This window comes from Camellia sinensis, chromosome 12 (assembly GCF_055761805.1).
Source record: "Camellia sinensis isolate YWXY chromosome 12, ASM5576180v1, whole genome shotgun sequence".
NCBI classification, from domain to species: Eukaryota; Viridiplantae; Streptophyta; class Magnoliopsida; order Ericales; family Theaceae; genus Camellia; species Camellia sinensis.
In genome coordinates this window covers 163,379,210-163,391,417 of record NC_138972.1, presented here as the reverse complement: position 1 = coordinate 163,391,417, position 12,208 = coordinate 163,379,210, and positions in this window count along the sequence as shown.

Below are 12,208 nucleotides of genomic sequence, written 5' to 3'. Positions count from 1 at the left end.
GCCACCTCTAGAATCCGTACGAGCCACCTCTTGAGTCCATACACATGTAAACCGAGCTTAAAGCCGATGTGAAAGTTATGAGGCCTATGGCCGTTCTGTGAAAGTTATGAGGCCAACGGCCATTCTGTCTGATCTGTTAGTATGAAACAAAGTGTTGTACGGAGCTAAGTGCTACGCTTTGGTGGGAGCCCCCTCTAGAATCCGTACGAGCCACCTCTTGAGTTCATACGTACATAAAAAGGGCTATATTCCATTCTGGGCTTAATGTCGTTCTGTTTAAGGGCCAATTTGTGAAATTATGAATATTTGTGAAGTTGTGAATCTATGAGGCCGAGGGCCAATTTGTGAAGTTGTGAATCTATGTGGCCGAGGGCCAATTTGTGAAGTTATGAACCTATGAGGCCGAGGGCCAATTTGTGAAGTTAAGAATCTATTAGGCCGAGGGCCAATGTGTGAATGTGTGAGCCATTGGGCCGAGGGCCAATCTGTGAATTTGTGAACCGACAAGACCATTCTGAACTTAAGACAGAATCAAATTAATCATATGCTCTCTTTATTTATATAAGCATTGATACGTATCATAATTCAAGTTAAGCATTGAATTGTTTAAGTACTATTATTCATTGAGATTGTCTCACTCTGTATGTTGTTTGTTTCTGTAGGTAGCAAGTCTGGAGGTCAGCCTTAACCCTCGATGCTCGCCTACCTTTCACCAATCTTTGTGTGTCCAGGCATTTGGGTGAAGCCTGATCATTTCTTTGGAATTTTGCTAAGTTTTAGCTTGCACTATGATTGTCTATTATATGTTAAGCTTTCAATGTTTTTGTTATACGCCCAACAAGGGGCGGGGTTTGTATATGTGTATGTAAATATTTATCATTTGATGCCCTGTTGGTGATCCTGACATGATAGTGGTCGGTCAATGGATATACTTCTTTTTATTTCATGTTATTTTATTATTACTTAATGCTTCCGTTTAGGCCCCGTATATAATGTATACCAGGGTAAGTGTCCCTTTTTGAGTGGGTCATGCCCAAACTTTTAGGGGCGAGTTTGGGGCGTGACATGCGCACAACACACAAGTATAGACTAGGTCGCCTAACTTGGAAAAGAGCTTCGCATATCGGTTTGTTTGGAAATGGTTTGAAGTTTCCTACTTGCGAGTAGGCTAAAACACGAATTTTCGATGAATTTGATCCAATTCAAGCAACCCAACCTTCACCCACAGGCATTCAGGCAATTATATCACATAAGCAATTAGCCTCATGGCAAGCATGCTGTCATGTTAACACTCACATACATGCAAGGTACTAAAGCATAAACACTCATAGTGTACTCCGAGCCAAAACAAGGAACTAGTAAGAAATTATGCATGAGCCTAGTTCATTTTAAGATGGCTAATGTAACGCATGTAAAATGCAACCAGAATAGGTTCGGCTAATCTAAGAATGACATACGAAATGCGACAACTCGATACACGTATTCAAGTTGGAATTGAGATACTATGCAATTAGTATGATGCGCCGAGCCCGGTGCATGCAATACAGATGAATGATACAAACATGCGAGCATAAGGATGCTAATTAAAACGTGCCCTAAAACTAACCATCATAAGCTGGTAAGTAAAAGGGAAAAAGACGTGGGGTTGGAAGACATGCGTCACTCATACGCACACTTATTACACGATTGGCCCTCTCTCGGAGGGGCTGAAAGAATAATACAAATTAACTAACTAATAAAGCTTATCAATTATTACAAAACCACTTAACTAGTTAAACAAATTAACTAAGCTAATAAAGCGGTAAAGCAGCCTCGGGAAGAGGGACAAATGCATGCATGTTTGGCTCCGCTCGGAAATCCATCACCATACTCATGCTGCCTCTGTTTACACTACTCTGCAGCTGAGAACACTGCGCAAGTCTCAAAGTAACTTTTGAACTACTCCCTGAGGGTTGTGGGAGGCCAACGACCAAGAGGTGAGGCCACCGGCCATGGGGAACTGGTCATCGACCAATTGTGATAATCTCGACCAACAATTCACGGCCGGCTGGCACTTATGATGGCCGACCGGCCATCTCTTCCTGCAGGATCCTGTTTTGCTGCAGCTGAGGACAGACAGGACATGGCAATGCATTTTCAAGGCCGTGTGTGCACCACCACCCTCCTCATCATGTTTGAGACTCAAAAGAGTATGGCTCTCGACCCTCGGGCCATCATTCACGTATTTCAATGCATGATGGCCCAAGGTGCCAAGTGTTCCTTTCAATGTCAAATGAAATGCACACAAAACACATAAAGGGTCCCCCGACCTCTATCATGGTTTATCGAGAGGCAAGGGATTCAAACATGCACAATGCTATGCAACCTAAACATGCAAGCTAGCTAATGCAACATGAGCATGTGAACAAGCATGCAAACATGTAACGACATATCCAACACATGGCAAAATGCAAGCTAACATGGATGCAAAATGCAACTTAAGTATGCAATAACATGCAATGAGCCGAGTATGCAACAACATACAAGGCGAGCATGCAACAACATGCAAACGATGGACTTACACCAAGATGGACAGCTCTCTAATAGGTCCAAAACAGTGGCCAAAGTTAAGAATTGGAGGCATGAAAATGCAAAACAATCATGCACATGTGAGTGGTCCAACACTTAGGCAACCATGCACCATCCTCAAGCATGAGCAAGATGTGATAAATATGAGAAAATGACAATGCATTAAACTCTGAAAATATGTAAGGAATGAGGCCAAATCAACCAAATAAAGCAAGCAAAGCATGCAAGAAGGTCCAAAGTCTAAAGCTAACCAAAGGGGTCAAACCATGGCCATACAAGGCAAGTCCCAAAGGGTCAAAGGGACTCAAAACAGTCCCAACGCAGGTCAAGACAAGGCCAAAAACACATTTAGATGGCATCCAAATGGCCTAAGCATGGAAGCATAAGCAATGATTCGTTCAAGATGCATAAAACAAAAACTCTTTAAGACATTAAAGGAGTGATAAGCGTAAGTTTATAAGCATGAAATATGGACTGAAATGGCATTCTAAGTGATGCCAAACCACTGAAATGATCCAAATAGAGCATGCTATCAACTTGGACACTCAAAGCTAACAAGCTAGATTGCACGGTGGCTATACAAAACAATGCAAGCATAACCAAAACAATAAAAAATAGAGCTTAAGCATGCTAAAACAAGGCTAAAAGCTTCATGGAGTTGAGCCAAAATCATGCTAAAAACACATGTTACAACATGACGCATGTTAAGGCCAAATCATGGGATCACAAGACAAGTGTATGAAGCATACATGGCATGTCTAAACCAACTCAAAACAGAGGTGTATCGTGGCAAAACAAAGCCTAATACATACTGAAATGGAGCTAAAACAAACTAAACACACAGGCTACCACATAAGCCATTTATGCAAGCATTAAAGACAACAAGGAGGGGGGATGACCCCCTTCTATTTAGGACCACAAAACCACCTCTTCACCACTAAAAGTCCTCTAGCTTTCAGTGGTAGAGAGGTCATGCAAAGACCAAAACAATGGCCAAAAGGTATGGCCTAAAACAAGGCCTAACAAGGCCTTGGAGGGGGGAGACAACCCCAAACCCCAAAGTTGCCTTAAACAAAGTTCTAAAGCACACAAAATAAGAACTTTTATCATTTATAGTCGAAGCTTAAAACAACAAGCAAGAATCGCTAAAAGCCTAAGCAAGAAAGGGGTAACTAAAGTAAGGATGCTGACCCTTGTAGACCTTCTTTAGCAACAAAGCTCCAGCATTGTTCTTTGGTCAAAACTAGTCCAAGAACCCTAACAACAACCTTCTAAGGCCTCAACAATGTAAGGATGGTGTAATGCTAGGTGTTCTAATGCAAAAGTAAGACAACACTCACTTTAGGTCACAAAACAAGACCAAACCAAGAAAAATAGATGCAACAATATATCTATCCTCCCAAGAACAAATTTTCTGAACCTTGGAGGAGAGAGGAGGGGCTCCCTCTTTATAGTGGTTCAAATCCTCAAGCTTCGAAGAGAAGCTAAACAAGAGGCAAATCCCTCCATACACGTGCATGGAGAGGGGTAATTGTGGATGCCAGCTGCACCAGCTGGCACAAAATATCTACATAAAGCAGATGAATAGGGTTCGGCCAACAAAAATGGCCGATCAACCAACAAAAGCGTCGACCGACCAAATATAGTGTCGACCGGCCAACACTTTTTTGCCGGTTGCAAGAAAGAGGGGCCGATGGCCTCATGCCATGGCCGGTGGGTTGAGGGGATGGCAAACAAGCCACCCTCTGCCCTTAGAAGCAAAAACACAAGTGTTTGGTCAATGACCAAGCACAAAACAGATAAGTTGAGAGATGTTGAGGCAAGGTGCGTAGTTGAGGCCTCCGAGAACTCAAAACGAACACGAGCACGAATGATCATTGAGTGTTCAAACAATGACGTCCAAGTCTTGAGGACTGTCAAAAATGGGGTGTCTACAGCTGGTAAATAAAAGGGAGAAGGAAATAGGGGTTGGAGGACATGCATCTCACACACGCACAATTATTACAATAATTGCCCCTTTCGATGAAGGGTCCGAAAGAATAATACAAATTAACTAACTAACAAGCTAATTAATTATTACACAACACTTAACTAATTAAACAAATTAATTAAGCTACGAAAGCAGTAAAAAGGCCTCGGGAAGAGGAATGAATGCGTGCATGCTCGGCTCCACTCAGAAATTCATTGCCATGTCACATGCTGCCTCTGTTTGCACTGCTCTGCACCTCTAGAAACTCACAAGTCCCAAAGATGCTTTTGAACCACCCTCTAACACTGTAGGAGGCCGTCGACCAAGAGTTGAGGCCATCGGCCATGTGGAACTGGTCCTCGACCATGTGTGAAGCTAACGGCCAACAACGCATAGTCGGCCGGCACTGGAGATGGTCGACCGACTATATCTTTCTGTAGAATGTTGTTTTTGTTGTAGCTGAGAACAAACAGAGGATGGGAATGCATTTTCGAGGCAATGTTTGCATCACCACTCTCCTTATGATGTTTGAGACTCAAAGGAGTGTGGTTCTCGACCCTCGGGCTATCAATCACGCATTTCAATGCATGATGGCCAAAGGAGCCAAGTATGCGATTCAATATGCAATGAAATGTACAAAAACACATAAGGGACCTTAAACCTCTATCATGCTTGATCAAGAGGCAAGGCATGCACACACAATGCAATGCAACCTAAGCATGGAAGCAAGATGCAATAGAACAAGCATGCCACAACATGGAACACATCTAAGTACACAACAAGCATGTGACAACACGCAAGGGACAAGTATGCAACAAGCATGTGGGCATGATGTAAAGTAGCAACTTTGAACAACATGGTAAATGGACTTAGACTAAAGATGGAGGCCTCAGCCATGCCCAAAATCAGTGGCCAAAAGTACCAAAATGATGATCCCAAAATGGAAAACAAACATGCATGCCAATTGGTCCACAAGCTAGGCAATGAGACACAACTCCCAAACATGAGCAATGTGTGACAAACATGCGAATGTGACAATGCAATGAGCTCTGAAAATAGGTGAGGAATGATGCCAAATCAACCAATCAAAGCAAGTATAGCATGCAAGGAAGCCCAAAGCTTAAGGCTAGCCAAAGGACTCAAACCATGGTCATAAGAACCAAGCCCCAAAGCACCAAGGGCACCCAAAACAGTCCCAAGGTAGGTCCAAACAAGACCAAAAGCACACTCAGATGGCATCCAAAAGGCCTGAACATGATGGCACGCACAATGACACATTCATGAGGAACAACACCTCAACTCTTTGAATCATTAAATGAGTGAAAAATGCAAGTATATGAGCATATTATATGAACTGAAATGGCGTAACAAGTGATGCCAAACCACTGAAATGGTCGAAATAGAGCATGCTAATGACTTGAACACTCAAAGGTAACAAGCTAGATTACATGGTAACTATACAAAGCATGGCACATGTGACCAAAGCAACCAATATTAGACCTCAAGCATGATAAAACAAGGCTAGAAGCTTCTCAAAGTTAAGCCAAAACAAGTAAGCAAGGAGGCCCAAACACAAGGTGCATGTTAAGGCGAATGAGAGGATTGCAAAGTAAGTACATGAAGCATGTAGGAGCCAACTGAACCCTCCTAAGACAGAGTCATGGCATGTTAAAACAACACCAAAAACCCACTGAAGTGAGGTCAACACATGCTCGAATGACATGCTCAAACATGAAACATACAAGACTAGTTTGCAAAATTTACACTACAAGTGTATAAACCATGCATGGAACGACAAAGATAGGCAAAAACAATGGCATATCACAGTAAAATAACCACAAACACCAGCTAAGACATGGCCAACATGAACTTAACAAAGGTGCTAACATATGAGGCAAATATGACAAGTATTGAAGACAACAAGGAGAGGGGATGGCCCTCTCCTTCTTAGGACCTCAAGACACCATCCCCATCACTGAAATCCATAAGAGGGGGTAAACAACCCCAAACACAAAAGTGATCTGAAACAAAGATGAAAAGCATGTAAAAATAGAACTTTTATCAGTTATAAGTCAAGCTTAAAACAATAAGAAAGAAGGGCTAAAAGCTTATGCAAGAATGGGGCATCTAAAGCTAGAATGCTCACCCTTGAAGAACAACTTCAAGAACAAAGCTCTAGCAACTTTTCCAAGCTTAAACCACTCCAAGAACTCTAAAACTAACTTTCTAGTGCCTTAGCAACAAGGGGATGGTGTATTGCTAGGTGCTTTAGTGCAAAAGTAAGACAAAATCACACTTTAAGACACAAAATACACACACAAATCAAAAGAGAGGGAGATATAGAGATAGATAGATACAACTTTTCTAACTCTCAAAATTTAGAACCTGGAGAAGGAAGGAGGAGCTCCCTTCTTATAGAAATCCAAAACAAAGCTTCTTGGAGAAGCTTGGCCAAGGTTCAAATCCCTCCATACACGTGTATGGGGGAGCCACTCTGTGCTCACCCGCTGGCACAACTGGCAGGCACAAAGTCTGCAAAAGCAGAAAAAGAGGCCTCGGCTAGAAAATATGGTCAACCGACCAAAAAGAGTTCCGATCGACCAAAAGAAGTGCCGATCGGCCAACACTTTTGGCTGATAGCAAGAAAACATGGCTGATGGCATCAAGCCTTGGTCGGTGGGTTCAGGGAATGGCAAACAAGCCACCCTCTTCCCTCAAAAGCAAAAACACAAGTGTTTGGTCCACAATCAAGCACAAAACAGGCAAGTCGGGAGATCCTAAGGCAAGGCGCGTAGCTGGGACCTTTGGGAACTTAAAACGAACACGAGCATGGGTGATCATCGAGTGTTCAAACGATGACGTCCAAGTCTTGAGGACGGTCAAAAATGGGGTGTCTACAGTTGCCCCTCTTTAACAGAACTCGAAAGTCATAAGTTGGCGGGAGTGAATGTCAAAGCCCGGAGACGACCCATTTTTGACAAGGCCGAAGACTTAGACAAGCATACAAGATAACAAAGAAATGCGCCCGCAGGCAGGGACAAGATGCAAAAGGCGTGCACAGTGCCGAACATAACTTATGATCATGCAAAGGGAGCTGTAATGAAGCATTCATACAAAACAAATACAACATTTTAAGCAAGCAAACATGAACCAAACTACATTTCATGCAGAAAGGATGCAAGGGAATTATTCAATTCTCGCTGCGTCTCACACGGGATATGCAATACCGTTCGATCTGTCTGGTCGCGCCAGCTTGAAATGAACCGTACATACAATATCGTGCCTGCAAAAGAAAGAAACTTAACAGGTACAATATTGTTAGAAACATGCGTAGCAATGCAAGTGAAAGGTGCTCGACAACGCAAGTGGGGGAGGGTGCATGACAATGCAACCTAAGTGTGACGCATAACAATGCGAGCGAAACGTGCATAACAATGCGAGAAAAGTGCGTGACAACGTAGGTAAAGTGTGCATAACAATGCAGAGGAAAGAGGTGCATGACAATGCAACTTATGTGTGATGCATAACAATGCAGAAGGGGTGCACGACAATGCAACCTTAGGTGTGACGCATAACAATGCGAAGGGGGTGCACGACAATGCAACCTTAGGGGTGACGCATAACAACGCGGATAGGGTGCACGATAACACATATAAGTAAAGTATATGCAACAACGCATACAATGTGTAAAGCGGGGAATAAACACATGTAAGTAAAATATGCGCGACAACGCAAGCAATGTGTAAAGCAATACGAGAGAGGCATAAACACATGTAAGTAAAGTATACGCGACAACGTATACATTGTGCAAAGCGAGGAATAAACACATGTAAGTAAAACATGTGCGACAATGCAAGCAATGTGCAAAGAAATACGAGAGAGGCATAAACACATGTAAGTAAAGTACACGCGACAACGCATACAATGTGTAAAGCAATACGAGAGAGTCATAAACACATGTAAGTAAAGCACGTACGACAACGCAAGCAATGTGTAGAGCAGGAAAGGCATAAACAAATGTAAGTAAAGCATGCGCAGCAACGCATACAATGTGTAAAGCAAGATAGGTGTGCACACATGTAAGTAAAGCATGCGTGACAGCGCATACAATGTGTGAAGCAGGAAAGGCATGAACACATGTAAGTAAAGCATACGCGATAACGCATACAATGTGTGAAGCAAGGAATAAACACATGTAAGTAAAGCATACGCAACAACGCATACAATGTGCAACAATGCGAAAACGGGTGCATAAACCCATGTAATTAAAGCATGCGCAACAACGCATACAATGTGTAGAGAACACATATAAGTAAAGCATACGCAACAACGCATACAATGTGTGAAGTAGGAAAGGCATGAACACATGTAAGTAAAGCATGCGCGGCAACGCATACAATGTGTAAAGCAGGGAAGGCATGAACACATGTAAGTAAAGCATGCGCGACAACGCATACAACATGTAAAGCAGGAAAGGCATGAACACATATAAGTAAAGCATGTGCGACAACGCATACAATGTGTATCGAGAAAGCTGTACATGACAATGCGATGTATTCAAAGTAATTTTCGAATCATGCAATATACAAAAGGATATGGAAAAGGATACACTTTGTGCGTACCGAGCATCGCACTCGGGAGGCACGATCCGAGGTCAACACGAAGGCCAGTTGAGCTTCAAAGTCTACTTCCTTGCACTGTATTGAGGAATGGAGGTCCTAAACATCATATCTGACCCAAACAAGGGTGTAGGAGGTGCATCAACCGCGAGGGGAGGCCACCGGCCATCCATCGGGCACCAAATAATCTCATCGGCCAAATATTTAGCCGATCGGCTAAAAATTTGGCCGATCGGCCAAAAATGGCAATTTCGGGGTAGTTTTGACATTTTGCCACGGGTCTTTAAATATGGGGTTCCATACCCCATATCCTCACTTCCCCCAAACTCGAAAATCCTCCCTCTCCCTCTCTTGGTGATTTCCTAACCTTCAATGCTTGTTTTTCTCTTGTTTTCGAGACCTTTTCATTGTTTGATTCGCGAAACCCTTCCCGTTTCTCACACTTTGAACCGAACACAACTCCGTTTCGGTTGCCTTTTCTTGGTTTCCACCACTTGGGGTATGTTTTCCCCAGGTTATACCTCAATGTTCATGCCTTTTCTACACTCCGACCTTTCCTTCCAATTTTCACCCTCTCGGGGTTGACTTTAGGGTTGAGTTTTCACATTCTCACCCATTTTTCACACTTTTCACCGTGTTTACACCTTCCTCGAGATGGCGGATGACATTCCACAGGGTGGGGCTCCCCCGGAGATGGACGTGGACCCTGAGGTCGAGGTCTTGCCGTTGAGCATTCGACCATTCTATCTGGCGACCTACAGGCCGGTGGTACACGTGTTGCCTTCCGATGGCATCCACCACTTCAGGAGCTATGCGCGGGGCACGCCACTAGAGCTTTTGTTGCGCGAACCTGGGTCACACCTCTCATTCGGCGCTTTTGAGGTACATTCTTCCTCTTTACTTTCTGCAATGTAGAGTGTATAACTTCAATAGTCAATACTGTTCTTTAACTGCTTAACCCAGATACATTGATATATCATATGTTGTAGTTCACTGTGAGCACACCCACACCCGATATCTGTTTAAATCTGAACACATGCACACACAATGCATTATGGACTGAACAATTCAAACGCACTGACAACTCATATGCTGTAGTTCACTGTGAGCACGCTCACACCGATATCTACGTAGATTTGAACAGATGCGCACACACTGTATTTTCCCTAATTCTGAGTGCATTCAAATACTGTACATCTAACACTGCTTCGCATCTGTTTGTCTTTGAACAGAGGGAGATTTCCATGCCTTCTGGGGGTATGGGAATATCGTTGCCCGAGGATGGTATATTGAGCTACCTCATGCAGTTCGTGACATCGTTGATCGTGCCGGCTTCGGCGTTTCCAGCAGGGGACTCTCGCGCCTCACTGCGAGTAGGCCTCTTCTCGCTGCTTTGCTGGAAAGGTGGTGGGACACCACCAACTCCTTCCACCTTTCTGCCACCGGGGAGATGACGATGACTCCCTTTGACTTCTCCATGCTCACAGGCATTGGAGTAGGGGGTGATCCGATCTGCTTCGATACTGATTTGGACGAGTGGGACGCTGGTCAGCAATGCTTGCTTGGCACTCACCCAGCTATTGCTCGGCCGGGGTTTGTGAGGTACTCATGGTTCGAGGACCACTTCCGGGTACAGACGCCTACTACCCGGGAGAAGGAGGAGCAGTACGCTCACGGCTTCCTCATGTTCCTGCTGGGGACCACACTTTTCGCCGACTGGGTGAACACTGTCGCCCTTTCTCTACTGAGCGCACTTGTGGACGTGACGCGGATCCGCCGCTATGACTGGGGTGGCGCAGGCTTGGCCACCCTTTACGGATATATGAGCTCATCCTTCCCCTACAGTGGACAGTTGCTTGGGGGCTACTGTCGAGCCTGGGAGGTATATTTTCCCTTTCTGTGTTTTCAATTCTGCTTTACATTATCTGTACACTGCACAAACTGCAAACATGCAATCTACCTTACACTGACTGTACACTGCACACACTGCACAATCTGCACACTGTTCTGTGATTTCTGCTCTTTCTGCATTCTACCTTATCCGACAAGTGTACTCATATCTGCTCTGTTATATTCTGTAGTTGTGGGTGTATGCCTACTTTCCTAGGCTTGCCCCAGTTCCAGATGTAGAGATGCCTCTCAGCGTTTCATTTTCTCATCAATTCGATGTGAGATGTGAGCGGAGGCCGCTGGAGTCTTTCATGTTCTTCCGCCGATACTTTAATACCATCACCACCACAGAGGTATTTCAAACGTTAGAGTTCATTTAAGCTTTGCTTTACATCGTACATTCAACAGTGGATAACAAACTGTTTATTATTTGCAGATCACCTGGCAACCCTGGGCTCTACTGCCGGATAGAGTGAGGGATGGTGTAGCACGTCCGCGAGGGACCCCGCTACAATTCGGACTCGATTTGTGTCACGGTTCTTAATCTGAACCAAAGAGTCCAAATCCGGCAAATCGTTTTGAGAAACAGATTTTTGAAAAAAGTGCCAAACATGGACTGCTTTGCCAGATACAGAGTCGCCACCTAAATATTTTTTATGGAGGAATTTAGGAAACCCTGACACGGTGCCAAAGGCCATGTATCCGTCATCACCAAAGTTGCCTCGGCTCGGGAGCTAGGGTACGATTGGGGAAGGTCAGCTATGAGCACCCCCTCTCACCCGATCCGAAGATCGGCCTCTACTAACTGTGATATCCGTTTTTGAAAACGTTATGTGTTCTTATCCCGATTATTACCCTAGAATTACTATGTTATGCGCACAGCACAAAAATATAGACTAGATCGCCTAATTTGGAAATAAGCATTGCATATCCGTTTGTTTTGAAGAAAATGTTTTGGAATATGCTACTCACAAGTAGGCTAAAACACGGATTTCAATGAGCTATTCCAACTCAGACAATCCAACCTTCACCCACAGGCATTCAGGCAATTTATAACACATAAGCATCTAGCCACATGGTAAGCATGCTGTCACGTTAACATTCACACTCATGCGAGATGCTAAAGCATAAATACTTACATCGTACTCCGTGCCAAAACAAA